The sequence below is a fragment of the Cryptomeria japonica genome, chromosome 7 (genome assembly GCF_030272615.1).
Source record: "Cryptomeria japonica chromosome 7, Sugi_1.0, whole genome shotgun sequence".
NCBI lineage: Eukaryota > Viridiplantae > Streptophyta > Pinopsida > Cupressales > Cupressaceae > Cryptomeria > Cryptomeria japonica.
This window is the reverse complement of record NC_081411.1, coordinates 366,294,319-366,315,315: the sequence shown is the minus strand read 5'-3', so window position 1 is coordinate 366,315,315 and position 20,997 is coordinate 366,294,319.

Sequence of the window (20,997 nt, the reverse complement as noted above, 5' to 3'; positions counted from 1 at the left end):
AATATTTAGTGAGTCATGTTAGAATTAATTGTAAGACTAAATACATTATATAGATTTCATATGTAGGGATTATTTTTGGTAGCCAATATCATGATCATAGAAATTAATTTTATCATGTATAGAGAACCTTTCTTCTCCTTTTTAATCTATGCATCTCATTAGGAGATACTCATACTTGTTATATACATCACCTTAACTATAATAAAATCACTATAAATGACCCTCTATATATGAATAACTTTATAACCAAATCTCAATTAGTTAATTACTAGTAAAACATTTAGTTAAAAATGGTCCGAAATTTGCCATAATCATCTTTTCGAGTCAATATTAGTTACTAGCCTGCATTTTTTATGGCTTTATTGAGTAACTTAATACAAATCTCAAGTGAGTTACCAATTGGTTAAATATTTAGTGAGTCTTGGTAGAATTAATTGTAAGACTAAATACATTATATAGAGTTCATATATAGGGATTATTTTTGGTAACCAATACTACAAACACAGAAATGAATTGTATTAAATGCATATAACCTTTCTTCTCCATATTTTATCTATGCATCACATGAGGAGATGCCCCTACTTGTTAGATATTACCTTAAATATAATAAAATCACCATAAATGATGTTATATGCATGAATATGTTTATAACCAAATCTCAGTTAATTAATGACTAATCAAACATTTAGTTAACAATAGCTCTAAAATTGGGCACAATCATGCATAAATTAGTCAAATCCACCAAACAAGTCCTAAATCTAGTGTGAAATTATTAAGATCAACAATTTACAACACTATATAAATTTGGTTGTGCAACAATGAGGAGCGGAGAGGAGAAGGGGAATGGTCGGGCCCAAAATTTAATTTTTTTGGGTAGGAGAACTAGTTCAGCAGCAGGACAACATGTAGCAGGAGATTTAGGGAGTTCTTTGGAGGGGGAGAGTTCAAATGGTAAGGAACCTGATGCCCATTTGGATTCGGGGGACCCAGGTGGGGGTCCCAGATCACGCGTGGAGAAGATTGTAGTAGAAAAGATGAATGGTCCTGTGAAGAGAACAAAATCTAATGGGAAGGATCTCAAGACCCCTTTGAATTCAGGGGTACTAGATGGGGGCACCAGATCGATTGGACACATTGGTAAATGGTCCTCACTGTTTGGTATCAAACCCAAAGGTAAGTCATCCTTGCCTCCGGTTAAAAATACTATGAATGTTTCTCAAGGAAAGTTCACCATTTCCATTCTGGATCAAATTATAGATCAAAATATTGCTCGGATGGAAACTACACTGATAGGAAATTTCTTTAGGGAAAGACCTAACATTGAGGTTGTTCGGGGATTTGTCAAGAGAAAATGGAATTTGAAAGGTCAAGTTGATGTGGTCGCTATGAATAAAGGATGTCTTTCCTTTTCTTTTTCATGTGAGGAGTATTAGGGATCCCAGAGATACTGAGAGGGGGGGGTGAATCAATATCTAACTAGTAATTAGAATTTCTTATCTTAAAACATGCAGAACATAATATAACAGTGTACCGGTATGCAAGAAATAATGCAATAAATAGAGTTAAGAACATCCACATGAAAAGCACACCATAACACAAGATGTTAATGAGGAAACCCAGTGTGGGAAAAACCTTGGTGGGATTTGTGACCCACAATATTCACTCACTGGCCAATAAGAGAATATTACTTACAATAGGGGCCTACACATGCAGGAAGGCCAATTGCCTAGAGCTCACTGCTCAATGGGAAGTCACACTTAATTACAATAAGGATTATAGAAATCCAATATCTTGTACTGCTTTACAATAGCATCTTTAATGCCTGATTCAGTACTGGTTCCTGCTCTGTTCTTTACATATACCTCTTGACCTATATTTCGCACATTAGGTCTACCTAATATTTTCCTTAATGCTTCTACATCACCATCATAAATGTCTACAATGATCTCTTTTATATATAAGAATCATTTTACAATTTGCCAAGTCGGCTTACACATTTTTACAATAATAAAAAAAATATAATATAACAAAATCCTGTCGGCCTCTGTGCCGGTATACTTCCTTTCTTCTGTGCCAGTGTCGGTGTCCTGAGTGCTGGTGTAGAGTGTGATCTGCTGAGGTCAGTATAATGGCTTTGTCGATGCCATAGGATTGCAAGGTTTCCATCAATGACAAAACCTTCAATCACATACAATGTCACATTGGAGTGTGCATATGCCAACAAGGAGGACCCCAGACAAATCCTTTGCAATGGTACCTGGGCGATAGGTAAATATTTAATGTATATCCATAAATGGTACCCTAATGCAGGTATAGATGATAAGTTTATGGTCCAAGTTCTGGTATGGATAAAGCTACCTAGGTTTCCTATGGGATATTGGGAGGAAGAAGTGTTTGCTAGTATAGCCAATTGTTTTGGGGAGCTTCTCGCCATTAACCTAGTCATGACATCTAGAAAAAGACTTATTTATGCTAGAACTATGTAGGGGTTGGGCCTGAGATGGATATGCCAGAGGAAATAAAGATAGAATCAAAACTAGGCAAATGGATGTAGAATATTATTTATGAATCAATCCCTTTTGCTTGCTTTCACTGCAAGAGAGTAGGGCACTGTGCTAAAAATCCCCAAGAAATGTGGCCAAAACTCAAACCCAAACTAAAGTTTTGAAAAAGGTGGATAATTCTTTGAAACTTTCTCCTTCTGATTGTTTGGATCAGGAGAAACAGTCTTAGGTAGGAGGGATGGAAGAGGTACTAGTCAGGGAATCATGAAATGAAATCAAGAAAGGAGAGCATGGTAAGATCTCCCAGTAGGAAAAGGAGGAGGAGAACATAGGAAAGGATTCTAAGGATTGAGAAAGAAAGTCACTATTCAGTAGTCAAAACAATTAAAAGGATATGACAGAACAAAATTTATCTTAGAGTGAGAGACGGGATAGTAGTCCGATGGATAAGGGAGATAGTCAATCCAAAGATAACAAGGAAGAGGGAGACAATTTTAACTCAGTAGGAAAGTAATCTGAGTCAGAAAATGGAGCAAGCTAGATCCAGGATGCACAACCTGACAACTTTTTTGAGAAAGGGCTCTCAGAGATATCATTAGCCTCCCTGACTCAGGTCAAATTCACTTTCCTGGAGGAAAATGAACCAAGATGGGGAGATGAAGAAGATATAAAAAAGGCTTTGGGAAAGAGTGGGACTAAGCAGGAGGAAGAAGAAGTAATGGAGGATAAAAGAAAGAACAAGAACAAAAAAAAGAATAATAATAGAAACAACAATAATACAACCACCAAAAATACCAGAAGAAGACTAAGGGATGTGGGATCTCAGCACACATCACCTGGAATATATTCAAACACAAAGAAGAGGACCATGGAAGCAAGCAAGAATCTAGCAGACGAGACTCAAAGAACCATCTTTGAGGTAGGAATTTCTAAAAATCCATGAAGATTATTTCCCAGAACATTCAAGGATTGAATAATCCTCACAAACATGATTTAATAAAAAGTATGATTAGAGACAAAAACCTGAATATTTTTTTGATTCAGGAACCAAAATGCTTAAGGATAAGGTTGAATGTTTGAAAATGTTTAGTAGCGGAGGAGTTAGTGGTGGTAGTTCAGAAGGGGCGTCAGGAGGTATTGCTACTTTCTAGAATAAAAATAATGTAAAAGGAGAAGTGTTGATTCAAGACAACAATTTGGCCTACATTAGATTTAAGCATCTGAAAGAGGGTAATTCTTGGGTCTTGACTAATGTGTATGCCCCAAAACCAAGACTGGTAGAAGTGATTTCTAGAAAATCTTATCCTCATTTAGAAGTAAGTTTTCTGAAGATAGCTGGATTATTATGGGGGATTTCAATACCCCTTTGAGGGAAAGTAAGAAAAAGGGAGGGAGCCAAACCAATCTGGACAGCAGATTGGATTTGATGGAGTTCATCAATAATAAAGTTCTCCATGATCTGGATTTGCAAGGGGTTAAATATATCCGGACTAATAGAAGGAGTGGTGAGGACGTAATTCAGGCCAGGCTCGACATAGATTTAATCTCTCTAGATTGGTTTAATTCTCATTTATGTTCTTTATCAACTCATACCAGGGTAGGGTCGGATCATTATCCTATATCCTTCATGATTGATACCAAGAATGAAAGAAGACACTTCCCTTATAGATTTGAGAGAATGTGGACAAAACACCCAGATATGGAAATCAAAATCAAGGAATGGTGGTAGGTAAGAATTGAAGGAAATGCTATGTATAAGGTGGTCAAAGAGTTGAAATTTGTGAAAGATAATGTTAAGAGATGGAATAAGGAATCCTTTGGGAACATATTTACTTCCAAAGCTACCATTCTCTTAGATCTGAAAGATATTCAGGATGAGATTCAGAATAGTGGCTATACCAAGGTCTCTAGAGAAGTTGAAGACGAGATTCTCATGAAATATCATGAAATAATAAAAAAAGAAGAAACTTTCTCGAAATGGAGGTCAAGAAATATTTGGCTAAAGGAAGGAGATAGAAATACCAAATACTTTCATATGTCCATTTTGAAACACAAGGCCATCTTGATAGGCTATCTCAACTTAAAGTCAATGGAAGAACTGTTGAAGATGAAGAGTCTGTGAGGAAGACAACCCTGGATTTTTTCTCCAACCTCTTGACTAAGGAACAAAACTTGGACTTGCATGCTCAAAAGGACCTTACGAACTATATCCCCTCTATCTTGGATGCAGATCACAATTTATATCTCACTACTATTCCATCAAATGATGAGATTCTGAAAGCTGCCAATTCCTTTGAAGGTAACAAGGCCCCGGGCCTAGATGGTTTCCCCATGTTCTTTTTTCAAATGTATTGGCATATTGTTGGAGGTGATGTTTCTAGTGCTGTGAAAAAAATATTGTGTGCGAGAAGAATTTTGAAATAACTAAATGGCACTTCCATTGCCCTTATTCACAAAAAGATGGGTGCTAATTCCGTGGATCTTTTTAGACCTATCATCCTATGCAACTCTTTGTACAAGATTATCTCTAAGGTTTTGACCTCTAGAATCTTGACCCTGCTCCCATCTATCATTTCTCCCCAGCAAAGTGGCTTTGTCCCTGGGAGACAAATTTTGGATTCAATCATTTTGATCCATGAAAATATTCACTCTCTCTCTTGTGCTAAAAAAAAGGGCTTTCTTTTGAAGCTTGACTTATCTAAAGCATATGATAGAGTGGACTAGAGATTTATGATGGATGTTCTCTCTGCTTTTGGGTTCTGCTCTAGAAGTATCAGTCTTATTTTGCAATTGGTTTCTTCTGCTTCTTTTTCTATTTTAATCAATTGTTCTCCTTCCCCATTTTTCAAATCCTCAAGGGGTCTTAGACAGGGGGATCCTCTATCCCCGATTCTTTTCATTATCATGGTAGAATGTTTGGGAAGATTTGCTGGTAATCTTGTTGAGAAGGGAGAGTTATTTGGGTTGAAACATTCTTTGGCAAACCAAGTTTGCTCCCATCAGTAATTTGTGGATGACTCTATTATTATGGGGAATGCTTCAATGAAAGACTCTAGGAGCTTAAAGAAAGCATTGGATAGTAATGGGATAGCTACTGGTCAATTGATAAATTTGTCTAAAACTTTTGTCTATTTCATCAACACTCTGGAAAGAAGACAGATAAAAATTAGTAACATTTTGGGATGTCAATTGGGGAATCTTCCTACTTCCTATCTTGGGCTTCCTTTATGTCAATTCCCTCCTGATACTTTCTGGGGAGCTCTTGTATATAAATTTCATAGGAAGTTAGCTAGATAGAAAGGCTCTCTGCTCAGCCAAGCTGGTAAGGTTCAGCTTTTGAAATCTACTCTTCAGAGTATTCCTCTTTATGCCATTAGCCTTTTTTAGAATTCCAGCCAAGTTTGCGGAGGCTATTGAAGAAATTCAAAGAACTTTTCTATGGACAGGGGTTGAGGAGAAGAAGAGAATGAATGTGATTGCATGGGATAAGGTTAGTAAACCTATAAGAAAGGGAGGTCTCGGCCTTAGAAGAATCAGAGACATGAATGAGTTTCTCATGGCTAAGTAGATATGGAGAGGTTATAACACTCAGGGAGAATGGAAATTGATATAGGAAAACAAGTATAAAAGACAATTTCGTACCCTTCAAAGTCTCCTCAATGTTGAAGACATCCCGATTGGTTCTAATATCTAGAAAAATGTTACTAGAACTAGAGATCTAATTGCCAAAGGTGTGAAATGGAAGGTGGGAAAAGGTAATTCCATTAAATTCTGGGAAGATTCTTGGTTGCTTGACTCCCCGTTGAGTGATAGTCCTGATTGGGGAAAATTTTAGAATCAATGTAAGGAAAAATATGGCACTATGGTGGGTGACTACTGGAATGATGGATAGTGGAAGGAATTGTCCCCAGTTGATCCCTCCCTTGGTAATCTAAACAAAATTATGAATTCCATGGTGGTGGTGGATGATAATGATCAACTAATCTAGAAACTCACTACAAATGGTAAATTTTTTGTTGCCTCTCTCTATAATCAACATTTTTTTAACTTGGAGAGTCCTTGCTAGGCTAAGGCTTGGGTGAAAGGCCTAATTCCCAAAATTAATATTTGTTTCCAGACTATCCTTCAAAATAAAATTTTGACTATTGATAACCTCAAAATTAGAGGATTTTGTATGCCTAGTGTTTGTCTTCTTTGCATGCAGAATGAGGAAACCATTAACCACTTGTTCATCCACTGTCCCTTCTCTGCTAATATCTGGGCTAGATGTCTAGACTGCTTCAATATTAGTTGGGTTTTTCCTGAATCTGTCCAAGAGGTTTTTAATTCTTGGTATCATCCCTCAAGGAATAAGTCTATAATTTTGTTATGGAGACTGGCTTTACCTCATATTTGCTGGGGGATATGAAAAGAGAGAAATGAAAGAGTGTTTAGAGAGAAGGCATCTAAGGTTCAAATAATTTTTGAAAAAATCAAACGAAATGTAGTGGAGAAATCAACATCATGGGTGGAATAGCCAACCCCAAAGATCAAGATGATCATATTATTTTCAAGAATTCGAGATTAAAGGGAAGAGACATATTTCAGGTGTTAAATGGGAAAGCCCTCCTCATGGCTGGATGGAAATCAGCTTTGATGGTGCTTCAAAGGGTAACCCTGGCAATGCGGGGTGCGGTGTGGTTTTAAGGGATGAATGGGGAAAATGCAAAACCTTTAAATGTATTCCTATTGGCAGTCAAACTAACCATGTTGTTGAGGCCATGGCGGCTTATCATGGGATGGAGCTAGCAAAGGAAGCCAATTGTACAAGAGTATGGTGTGAAGGTGACTCTTTGAATATCATAAACTATTTGAATAAGGTGTTCCCGCCCTCATGGTCTATAAACAATTCTATTAAAGAAGCGAAGAAAATAAGTGAAACCTTCGATATGTGTGTTTTCACACATGTTTATAGGGAAGCTAACTCATGTGCTGACTGGGCAGCCAACCTGGCCTATCGATCTGAGAAAATCATTACCATTAATGGGGAGAGTAAACTTGCGTGTGAGGTGAAATCCTTGTTCGAACAGGACCATATTCAAATGAGGGAATGGGGCATCATCAATCATAATTCCTAATGCTTTTCCCCATTTTTTTGATGTAGGTTCACAGGGGCGGTGATGAGCATTTATTTAATAGTCTTATCATATTAACAGGGCAAATATCAGAGAAAAGATTAGGAATTCTAGTGATTTTGAAGGAAAAATGGGAGGGAAATATCTTATCATGTTCAGCTTGGAATAAGAACAAAGAGGTTTGGGAGATTCTACAAGAGGGGGGCTTAAGTATTTTCATGGAGAAGCTCTGTGGTAAAGACCCAACATTTACCAAGCATTTTATAAAGAATCGGAAGAATGGAAAAGTTCTGGTGGGCACCTAGACGATGATGGTGGATGAAGACATCATTATAGAAGCTACGGGGATGGTAGAAGATGGTATTAAGTTCTATAGAGATCGTAGTGTCTCTGATAAGGCAATAGATAGATTTCCTATCACGGATGGCAAAAAGAAGAAAATGGTGGAGGTGGATAACTCCTACCACTCCCCCAAGAACATCTGTAGGCCATGGACGTTCATGTTGTTTGCTACCATAACCTACATTACGCTGGATGGAAGATTTACGAGGGCTTACGGGCACCATTTCGTGCTGCTCAACCACTTCGGCCATGGTGAAAATGTAAGCTTGCCCTATTATTTAGCTTGGTCCATGGATCACACCATTAAAGAAATGCAAAAAGACCCTCAAGGGGTCCATGCTCTTCATAAGGGTCTTATGGTTTTAGTTTACAAATTGCTGAAAGGGAAAACCATAGAGAAACCAATTAGAGGTAAAAATACCAGGGATGATGACACGGAAATTCAGGATAGTGGTTTCAACTTTGATTTGGAAACTGAAGGAGAATTGGAGGATCTTAGCAAAAAGAGGAGGAATAAGGGGAAAAGAAAGAGGATTGTGGTTGATTCTGATTTGTCGGACTCCAAGGATGAGTCCTTTGAGGAAAAATTCATCAAAAGTAAGAAAGGAAAGGGAATGGGAAAACAAATCCAGAGGAACAAGAATACCAACAGGGGAGAAAACAAGGCTAAAAAATAGGTTTTGATAGCTTCTGATGAGGATGCAGAGGAGGAAAAAATGATAATGTGAAGGGTAAGGAGGAGGATGAGATTCTGAATGTGGGTTGTGGTGAGGATATGAGTACTCAGGGATCGCAGAATGAGGGCCAAGAGAATCAAAGGGGAAATCCTAGTGACTGTCATGGTGATAATGATAGTATTAAGGGATTTTGTGATATTATGAATAATATTGTGAAACATATCAGCAACTTGAAGAATGATATTAATGTTATAAAAAATGCAATGATAGGTGAGAAGCCTCTTTCTGAAAATGTTAGAGAATTAGTGGTTGTGATCAACAACGTTGAAGCTATTGAAGCCATGGTTGGTAAAATTCTTGATATAGAAAAGAAGGTTAAGGAAATGGAAGGGAATAGAGAGACGAATGGGCTGGAAACTACCATGAAAAACCTGGTCATTCGAGTCGACAAGATGGAATTAACTGTGAAAAGGATTGCTGAATAGAATTTCCAGATTCTTAAGGCCTCTATGGACAACATGAATATTCTGCTTAACAGATTGGATAACATTAAAGAAAAAGAGGGTGACAAGGACCAGATGGAGAAAAAAGGTCATGAGAAGAGAACTAGGGCCAACACCCAAAATTAGGGTGATATCAAGGGAGCAGAGTTGGATGATTTGAAGACCTCCGTTGACAAGATGAAGCAAATGCTGGTTCATGCAGAAGATATTATGAAAAATATTTAGCTATCTCGGTCTCTGTCTTTGTCTTTGTGCTATCCTTTTGCTATCCTTTTGTTGTCTTTATGCGGCTCTATGTGTTTTGAGTTCCCTTTTTGGTTTGGATGGGAACTGATTTTTGTTAGGGTGATCAAGCATTGTTCTATTATGCTTTAATGCTTTATCTATTTCATGTTATGTAAAAGGTTCGAGTTCCTTTCAAAAACCTGTTTTTACTTAATCAAAACACTACATTTGGCCCCAACTTTTGGAGGATTGTGAAATAATGCTAATACTCATGGTAGATTATTAAGAAGAAAAAGGTCATTTCATTAAAACATTAAAGAGATAAGATGACTCCAAGTTGAACAAGGTGGTGGCCCTAATACTTAGGATCTTATCAATCTACAATATAATGATAAAAGGTCAAGCATAAAATTGTGACATAGCTTTCTACTTTTACATATTTTTTCATTTAGTGATGTATTGATTACTAGTTAATATTAAAATGAAACTATTGTAAAATAGTAAGTGATTGTAGTCTTTTATGTGTCACATGGATGTGTATTCTTTTAACATGGATTCTTCAATAATTTAACCTACATAGGAACTTATAATTACAAATAGGTTTGTATTATTGAATATAGCAATTAACTTATAGCTTTAAAACATGGTTCTAGTTTGATAATTGCATATTCCCTTGTGTAGGGATTAAGGATAGGGTGTTGAATCAATTTCTTGTTAGATCAAGATACTAGTTTAGTTTTATCTCTCTAATTTCCATACTATATTTAAATCATCCAAGAATTATCTTTTCTATAGTAAAAATTAGTTATTGTCCTACATTTTTACAAATTTATTGAGTACCTTAATAAAAATGTCAAGTGAGTTAACCATTGGTTATATATTTAGTGATTCGTGCTAGAATTAATTGCGAGACTAAATACATTATATAGAGTTCATACATAGGGATTATTTTTGGTAGCCAATACTGTAATAATAGAAATCAATAGTATTATGCATAGAGAACCTTCCTTCTAGTTTTTAATATATGCATCTCATTAGGATATTCCCCTACATGTTAGATATCACCTTAACTATAATAAAATCACCATAAACGACCCATTATGTATGAATAACTTTATAACCAAATCTCAATTAATTAATGAATAGTAAAAAAATTAGTTTAACAATATCATAAGTGATTACAATATTCATATCTAAATGAGATATGGGGACTCCATATATAGAGATTTCTTTTAGTAACCAATATTGGGATCATATAAATTAACTTTAGGATGAATATAGAAACATGGTTCTCTTTCCCTAATTGTCCATACCATTGGGATAAGATCCAACTTGTTAGATGCTACCTTTGCTATATTAATTTTTTTAGAAATATCCCACCATGTATCTATAAATTTATCAACAAGTTATGACCAAATTTGAATTGGCTAAATATTTAGCAAGTCATGTTAGAAGTGATCATAAGATTCAAATCTAAATTTTATGTAGGGTGCCCTTTATCTAGCCAACATTAGGATCATGCAAGTCAAATTTATTATGTATAGAGAACCATACTTCTTTTTGTCTAAGTATCCATGTCAATTGCAGATTCCCCTACATTTTAAATGTCACATTAACTATATTAAATTCACCACAAATAATCTATTAAAAATTTAGAAACGTATTCAGTAATGACCAAATTTTAATAATATAAATGGACTTTTTTAGGAATGAATATTAAATAATTTGATAAGGGTATAGAGATCTTGATTGTAGGAATCAAAACCACGATCAAAATAATGTTGCTACCTTTTTAGACAAATAAAAGAAATCACTCCTCTACATCCATAATCATGAAATCTAGGAAAAAATATCTTTGGATATATGACTCGATTGGCCATTATAAGGAAGAAGAAAATATATTTTATCTCTTGGAAACAAAAAATATTGAGATTAATAAAACTTTGGAAATTGTCTTCACCACATACTATACAAAAGGTTCATAAGAACCCTAATGCTCCATGAAAAATACATGATAAAACATGTTAACCTAAGTGTATATCCTAAGATTCCAATCCTCGGAATGGAAAATAAATCACTTGTAGAAAATTATTTAGAGGTCTTGTTCCTAGAAACCTTCAACCAAATAGATATCACTTGTCCAACACCTAATCCCTTTCTTTGAAAGTGTGAGGTGGGTTGTAAGAATGCCTAGTAGAGGCCTCGCATGGACATGTTCATTACAAATAAGTTTGATAATTTCCCAACCACTTTACTATGAGGAAAGTAGACTACTTATAACAAGTGTTCTTAAAAGCCATGGTTTCCCAACCTTGACAAAACTTGGTTTCTAGCTAACTATGTGTTTCTTTCTACGATGGTTGAGTTATTGCTATAATTTATTTACTTTTTTCATGAGGATGAGAACTAATACTAGAGATTGAATTCCTAAGTTTACTGATGAAGCCAAAATTGGTGATAAGCATGGTACGTTTGTTTGTTACATACAAAGTTAGATTTATAAGTACCAATCATAGTCAAACCTTCCTTACTATTTGCTAAATGTAAGTTAGTCATATTATTTCATGCTAGATTACATGTACGAATTATAGATTGGAAATATTTAGTTTTATGATTAAAAAATTGACATTTTAAAAGTGGGTTTGGAAGGTTGATGTGAGAAAAATAATTAGACATGATATTATAAACTAATTTCAGTATCAAAGAGTTCTATTAGATCATTTTAGAGGTCCACTTCGATAGAAACTTCTTTCTATAGATAAGAAGAATAGAAGTTGTATGGTTCAAGAAAAATTGTCTTACCTAAGGTGATGGTACTTGGTCTAATGCTGGCTAATAAGACAAGGACAAATCTAAGAATTTAACCCAAATAAGGATTGTGAGATCTTGTTGGTTAGAAACCATGAAACCATAAGTCTTAGGAGAAAATCCGAGTGAATTGCTATATGCATACCAAGGTCCATGTTTGAAAATGGCATCCACATGGTTTGCCTCACAAATTTAATCATATTTTAGAGAACATCTAATCTAATGTTTTGTTAGTCTAAAACATGTATATATATTTATTAAAGATATTTAAATCTATGATATCCTTTTGAAAAAAGTATTATATCAATATAAATCATTCTAACAATTAACAAGAATTATGAATATTAATATTAAAAAAACCACATCATAAAACTTCTAAAATTCCAAAACATAAAATATTTCAAATGTTAACAACTTCCAATTTTTTATAAAAAATTAAAAATTTTCAACAACTCCAAAGCCTTCAAATTTAACATCATGTACTAAACTAGCATACCCTAAAACCATTTGAATAGACAATGGTCATAAGACCTCGTTAAATGAAAATGAAAAGAAAAAAAAACAATAAAGAAATAGATCCTAATCCTACTTTTACGACTGTAGCATTAATATATACCGTTGAATGTAATCCTGCTTCCTTGCACGTGGCAATAGTCAAAGAGACCACACATCCAGTCCAGAGACCAGGAATGTTTATAGTTTTAATCTTCTGGAGAGACAAGTGCTGCTGAAGCGCGTGAAATGCCTGAAGTTTTATAATAAACATTCACATTAGTTTAGAAGAGAATAGGCTTTGACATCCCTCGTGCGTTCATAAAGTTGACCAATCTGCTCTTTCTCTCAAAACTAGCAAACCTTCTACAAAGTTTCCAACATCTCACTATTCGAAGATTCTACAGGAACCTTTCATGAAACTTCTTCCCGTGAAAGAAAGACACTTCAATACGAAACAAAGGGATATGATTATATAAATGAATGTGCGGAGCATAGTAAGATAGGTCCTCACTCAATTACAATGGCTGAAGACCAGTATACTTTAAGCTTTCATGAGCCCTTTAATACTGACCATGATTTGCCTGATGCTGGTACACATGACTCTAGTCCCCTGAAGGGGCAATCTTACAATCTGGATGAGGAAAATACGCAACAGCGCATTCTACAATCAGAGGAAGAGATTAAACGCAGCAGAAGAAATCAAAGTATAATCTTTTCTGAGAAAATGAGAAGGATAAAGATGAGACAATTTTTCTCCACTTTACAGTCTCTACTGCCTGTTTCAACTACCCATAAGGTAATTTAATCACTGTTTCATGTCTTTTCTTCATTTCTGATCACTGTGTGTGATTGAAAGATTGATGTAGTTTTGTGTTGCCGTTGTTTATGTGAGGACCCAGGTTCTGCATTGAATATAACCTAGCTGTTGTTTAGAGCCAGAGTTCATTGGGATCTTGTTAATCTTATGAGCTTGTGGCATTTCAGGTAGAAAGATATCAGATCATAGAAGAGACAATTAAATATATTCAGACTCTACAGAATAAAACACAGGAGCTACAGAAGAGGAAGGCCCATTTATTGGCGATAAGAGCATCATTGATTGATCATAATTCATCAGCCATTGATAGAGAGTCCATAAGCCTTAATGTATGTATAGAAGTTTATAGCAGTGAAACAGTGATAATAAGGATTAGTGCCTCAAGAATGCCGCGCTCTCTGTGCAAGATTTTTGAAGTGGTTGAAGGTCATGCTTTGGAAATACAGAGCTCAGACGTTCACAGAGGGGACTCCATTGTCTTTCTCTATTTGCACGCCACAGCAATTGTAAGCATCGATGCCCATAACTCATTAGAAATAACCCAAATCGAACCTCGTCTGAACGCAGCTTTACAGAATATTTATTAGTAATATGTTGATTCACTCTCAGCTAATTAATAGGAAATAAATGTAAAGAGGCTTCTGCTACATTGATTAAATGTAGATCTTAAACGTCTCCCGTTCTCTGTCCAGTTTATATTTGAAAGTACAAAATAATTCAATTATAAACTGTACATATGCATATGCAAAGTGTTAATTAAATCTGTAGAAAAATAATTGACCCGGACACGCGTACTGGTGAAACAATATGGGCACATTGTGGAATTCAAATGGAATTCAATTTTTAAAAATATTAATTATGTTGAAGGGGTTTTTTATATGAGATGGACGATCTCAAATTTAAGATGGCCTTCTGGCACCACTTCTCAATTTCTTCATCTGGCCTCACGATCTCGTCTCCGAGGCAGGAGGAAGGAGAAATTGATAAAGATGAAGATGGGTGGTTCGGATCTGATTCCTGTCCCCCGCTGATGTATGGGGTAAGAAAGATGATCCTGATCCTCCTCCCTCTGTTGCCACTGCTTTGGTTGCCCAAGGAAGTTTTTGATGAATAGCTTGTTTTTTTGTTTCTGCTGCTGGTCGTGTGACTCTCGTGGGGTGATCTTGTATCCCCCTACTTTTTTTTTGGTGAATATGTACTTTAATATTTTTAAGATCTTGTATCCCCCTACTTTTTTTTGTGAAGATGTACTTTAATATTTTTAATAAAAAAATAATTAAAATAATAATAAAATAATTAAAATAATAACAGGAGGATAAGTTAGTACAAGATTTTAAGGAAATAGTATATTTTAATTTAATGAAGTATAAATTTTTATTTTTTTTGAGAAAATTAAATTTTTCAACCCACTCAAATCAATAGAAATAGAGACGAATGTTATTTTTATTATTATTTAAATTAAAAATTAAATTTGCATTTTAGTTTTCTTTTCTAAATATTTTAATTATTTACATTGATTGAGTAAAGTAATTAAAAAATTAGATGCATAAGCGTCATCCCATAGGCAAGAACTAAAAATTTCAATTGAATTAATAGATTAAATATAAATTGGATTATATATTTTTTTAAATATGTTGAATTAAAAGAAATTAAAATATATTTTATTTGAATTAAAAGTAATATTGATTTTAATATTTTATATTAAATATTTAAAATTAATATCAATTTTGAATATATAATTTTTATAAAAATCATGACTCTTTGCAACTTTCAATAATTATGAACATTCCTTATGTAATGTTCTTAGTCTTCATGTAAGATTCTTAATTACATTTATCTTTTCTTTTCACACATTGATCTTCTTTTCTACGTTTTTATTTTAAGTCATTGAATAATTCTTTATCAAATTTAGTCATTGCCTATAATAATAATTAGAGTTTTTTTTAGCTATTTGTTTTTTATTGAGGAAACAACAGGTTTTACAGGGACCCGAAACCACAAAGCTACAGGCTAAATTAAAATAAACATCTAAAGTCCACTAAAATGAAAAGCATTCACAGAGACAAAAAGGACAGCATACTGAACCAAAAGACGACAAAAAACTTAAACCAGATAAACATTAACCTAAGGACTTTAAAGTCTCTGCAATCTCAGTTTCAAGGATGTTCATCTTTTGAGCCGCCTTCTTCAGGTCCCAGAACTCCTAAGTGGAAGACTCTACCTTTCTCTTAAGGTTGGCTCTGGTTCTCATAGAGGGACAATACTCCTTTTTCTGGCCTTTTTCTCTGTCAGCGTCGAGGTCCACGATTAGGGAACCCAGGTGGGATTTATCCAACTTATCCACCAATGTATTCATAGTGGCAACGGAGTTCTTCACAATTTTATGGCTTTGCTTTATAATGGCGTTCATAATTTCCCTAATTTTACTGATTTCCCCTTCGAGCTACATGGTCTTTTTCGCGTTTTCCTTTTTCATTTTATCAATTAGTTGCATGGTTCTCTAGAGATGCTCTACCATCGACATCTTCTCTTCTTTAGTCCACACTGCCCCTTCAGCATTCTGAGGCTGCCATTTTTCTATCAATTTATATAGTTTGCTAGACACTGCTCTGTTCTTTAAGTTAATGTCTTTTATTTCATGAAAAACACATTAAAAAACTGGAAAGAAATTCACAATGCCATTTCTGGCAATTGCCAAGATATCATCTGGAAATTCCTGGTTCGGTTTAAAGTTATGGTCTTCAAGTTTGAGGTCTTTGGGGAATCTAGGCCTATTCTCTCTATCAATAGTAGGGTGAGAAGAGTGGGATCCTTCAGAGGGATTAGAGGTATCATAGGATTCTTTTGACGAGTCCTCAAAGTAAGAAACCAACTTCTTCTTAGGAGGGGCCTAGACCTTGTTTTTATCTTTAGAAAGAGTATTCACAGAGAGTTCTTTTTTACCTGAAGGCTTACTCAAAAAGGATTTCTTAGGTGCCTTCTTAGAGGGGGGAGTAATTTCCTAATTCCAATCAAAATCCCCACCAGTATTGCCCTCAGACAAACTAGTTTCAATATCATACCCTTCTGAGGTCGGGGTCAAAATGGGATTAGATGGAGTTGGCATGTTAGCAAAGTGCTCATGAATAAGTTGAATGACACCAACATGTAGGATAGGGTAATTCCTAGGGCTATTATGGTGTTCTTGAAGACAATGTTTCTAAGAGCACAACAAGTAGTAGGGAAAAGAAATCCTAACCTTGTTCCAGAAGTGGTTCACGAGGATGAAATAGTAGTCGTAGACTCTGGTGAATCTATCGTCCATGGTGATGTATTCCATTAAAACCCTGAGTGCCTCGCTGCAGAGCTTCTTAATGGTACCAACCTTAAAATAGTTGTTTGAAACTTTAATAAGCGCTTCCCTTTCCTCGTCTATTTTCAGAAATTTGATAACTGCTTCATCAGGGATCTTTCTGTCATGAAAGAACTTCATCCCCTCTCTAGAAAGGCCAATTACTTCCCCAATAAGATTCACATCTATTTTCACTTTTCTCCCAAAGAGAACAATTCCTTCCTCCTTCCATTTTTTTACAAAATATTTCACAATATCAGGGTTAGCATCATGAAGCTTCTCAATGAAGGTCTCAAACCTCGTCTATCAATTTGCCTCTAAACCTTCTAGTTTTTCTGATGCTTCTCATAGTTTTGTGGCTCCACCCTCTTCCTGCTTCCTCCCATTTTTTTCATAGGCTTTGTTTTTTGCAGTAGTAGAGCATATAAACTTAGCACAAAGCCTACATCGAAAACAAGGCAGCCACAAAATGTGTCATTCCTCACAACTTGTAAAGATAATTAAGGCACCGCCAATGTATTGAATGATGAAACACTACCTTTCTCTAAACCACTTAATCATTATTTGAAAAGGCAACTTTACCTTGTGTGACATCATAGTCGAATAAGGCTTTGACATCCACTTCTAGTTCATTATAGGTATGCCACATCCATTGGCCAATAAGCTTGACTCCTTCATTGGCAAAATAATTGGCCACCGCATTAGCTTCCCTAAATGCATGGAAAATTTTTACCTTTTCAAAGTTGGATAAAAGGGATTTGGCATCATCAATCCAAGTTTTTATGGCCCATGATGGGGGGGGAATTTCCTAGAAGGCATTCAATAATGTTTCTTGAGTCCCCTTAAATCCATATATTTTTTATGTTCATTTTGCTAGCAAGATCAATGACTTGGAAAGCTCTTATGGCTTCGGCTATGTGATTGAACTTTTTAAACTATTTGTTAAGTATATAAAAATTGGTTGAAAAAAAAAAACTAAATGTCACCAAATATTTCTTATAATGTTTTGATTACAAATTTTAAATTATAATTTGATTTAAAAAATATAAAATATAATAAAATGTGAATTAATTTAGAAAACTATTTTTAAAGATTGTTTTGTTTAGTGTATTTAGTAGATCCCATTGATAAGAAACATTTTAAAGTTTTGTACTAATGTCTTCTTTCTCTTCAAAATATATTAATTTTGATATTTTATTTCTAATTATATATTTTCGAAGGTATTGATGGATATAATGCATTACAATTTTTTTCAAATTTAATGTATTATAATATCAACATTTTAGCTATTAATAGTTCACACATCTTTATCTATTAAAACCATTAGGTTAATCTATCCAATTTAATTTAAATACTTTTTTGGAAGGTTGGCATCTTATCTTTTTTATAATAGAGGAGAATAGAAGGATTAATTTTGACAATAATAATAATAATATTTATAACCTAGAATAGATTTAAGATTTAAGCACACTTAATAATATGGTCTTTACATGACGACACCATCATATGCATTGATTACATGCATTTATAAATTTTTAAAGTTAAAAGGTGTATTTTTCATTTATGGTGTATTGTGATAATATGAATAATTTTTTATTTATTTTTAAATCTACTATACTTCAGTTCTATTGAAAATTCTAAGTTGGGCCCTATTTACTAGTTGCACCAACAATCTTCCCACAGGAAGTAGGGACTCGTACTAAAAGATATAATTAGAGCATTCTAACCTAATATAACAAAATGAAACGCATCTATCAACAATTAACCTTGCAATGGCCAATCCAATATGATCATCTACCTTGAAAATATTCTTCTGGTAGCAAGAGAATGCTGAATTAGTCTTTCCCACACTAGCTAAAATTATATGATTTTTATATCTCAATCCAACTACAGTGCTACCCTACTTAACTACTTCCATTGCCTAAAAAAACCATATCCCTACAGGACTCCATGTGGTCGCATCTATGTCATACTAGTTCCCAAACATCTTTTGTATGGTCTTTCATTAAATTGTTGGGTTTTGAAAGGTTATTCCATGAATTTCAAAGGCTTCAAAAGTGCCAAAAACTCAAAGATAACTTTAGGAAACCCCCTCTAAAAAGATATAAAATCTTGGCAATTTTTTTAATTACATTTTTTTGTAGAAAATATTGACTAATCTAAAACAAGAATAGGAAATTCATTCATCAGGATGGTGAATACTTATATTTTCAAAAAGCATTATAAATAGAGCAAAAATCAAATTCTAAGTGTAAACCAAACATAACCAACATAAGTGTCATCGAAAATTCTAAGCTTGGCCTTATTTGCTAGCTACACCACCCACAAGAAGTGGGGACTCATACTAGAGGCTATAATTAATTTATTTTTACCTCATATAACAAGACAAAACATGTCCATTAGCAATCATCCCTACATGACCAGCCCAATATGATCATCTACCTTGAAAATATTATGGTAGGAAGAAATCTCTGAAAGGTTAGTCTATGAATTTCTAAGGCTTCAAAAGTGCCTAAAACTAGTTCTTGTCTATAGTCCAATAGGTAATTTTGTTGTGTTAGGTCTCCAATCGAAGAAGGGCGAGCAATTATGTGTAAAGACCTTAAGTTTTGCATGACCTAGATCTTTGCACTTACTAGTTGCACAATATAGATTTAGACTAGTTCAGAAATAGAAATGCACACTACAAGGAGGTCCAAATGGCTTATAGAACATTCAAATAATTAATAGTACTTAGATAGATTTATAGTATCAATAAACATGTTTCATCTTAGGAACTGCAAATTTAGGAATTGATTCATACATAGAACTAACATAGAGATTCTTAACAATAACACTTTAAGCTTACAGATTTTGTAGAGCTCAATATAGAGATTGATGCCTTAGAGGGGCACTACTAAAAACTACACAACCTTCACTATAATTTGAGCTTGTGAGTTGTGAATTGATTTGATTCAAATCTGTTGTAGTTGTGAACTACTCTATGGCCTTCCTATTTCATTTGACACTCACTCTATTTCATATTGACATCTCCATGAAAGAAATGTTTAGCAGTCCTAATCCATTCAGTATTTTTAGAACTTCTAATTTGTTTTTCACCAACCACACTAAAAAAGAACCATTAATCTCATATATCAAAATGAATAACCTTTTTAAATATGTGTTTCTCTCAAGAACATGCTTGTCCATCATTCCATAACTATCACAAACCTATGGAACTCTTTACACCTATATTTCCTATTAACAAAATCTCTTTGAATTACTAAAAGCTATTCAACAGTCAATAGGGCCTGTGAATAATTAAAAAACATTAACTTTATTGTGTTGTATACTATTGTTAAATAATATGGAACATCATTTCCACATGATTTCCACTGACTTAAGAAGAATAACATGTTTTTACAAGGAAACGTCTAAAACCCTTATCTAGGGTTTAAGACCTTGCACAATATTCTTGACCAAGCATGTTCAGAGCATGGAGTTTTAAGGAGAATTACCTTGATGATAGAGACCTATTATTGTTTATTCCTTGACCAATTTTATTAACTTCAAGGTTAAAAACCCTTGCTTACACCCTTCACATATACCCTTGCATCAAAAATCAACTTTGTATCTTGCAATGGATTAAACATAAAACCAACATGTTTGTTCACTCTACCTTTGACAATAAAATTGTTTGGAGAACCCTCAAATCATAAATATATTTTCCTCTCTTGACTTTTTTCTTGAATATCACAAAAACTCTCATATGTCATAAATGTCGTTGTTTCTACATAAGTTATTTGATGTTACAAATAAGTATAGGTGATGATATGCATATGATATGTTATCTACAAAGAAACTCATATTTTAATGCTATGATCTCAAGAACTCATTAGAACTCAAACCTATATTTATGTCTTGAATGAATTCCCCAATAGCTTCCTTTGTTGCATCCAAGGTATCCTCAAAAATACTAACCATGACTTTTGCATTTATTGTATTTTTATCAATCAAATTTTTGTTTTTTTCTTGAAATAGGAAACTAAATTAATTTTGGAATGCAGAACATTACAAATTAATCAATTTTGAAGGTTGACTATTGATCAATACCATGCATATGATGAGTGAGTAGCCAATGAGAAGGACATGAAAAAATATCTATGTCAATATAATTATTGTCTTGGTGGAAAGGTGAAAAA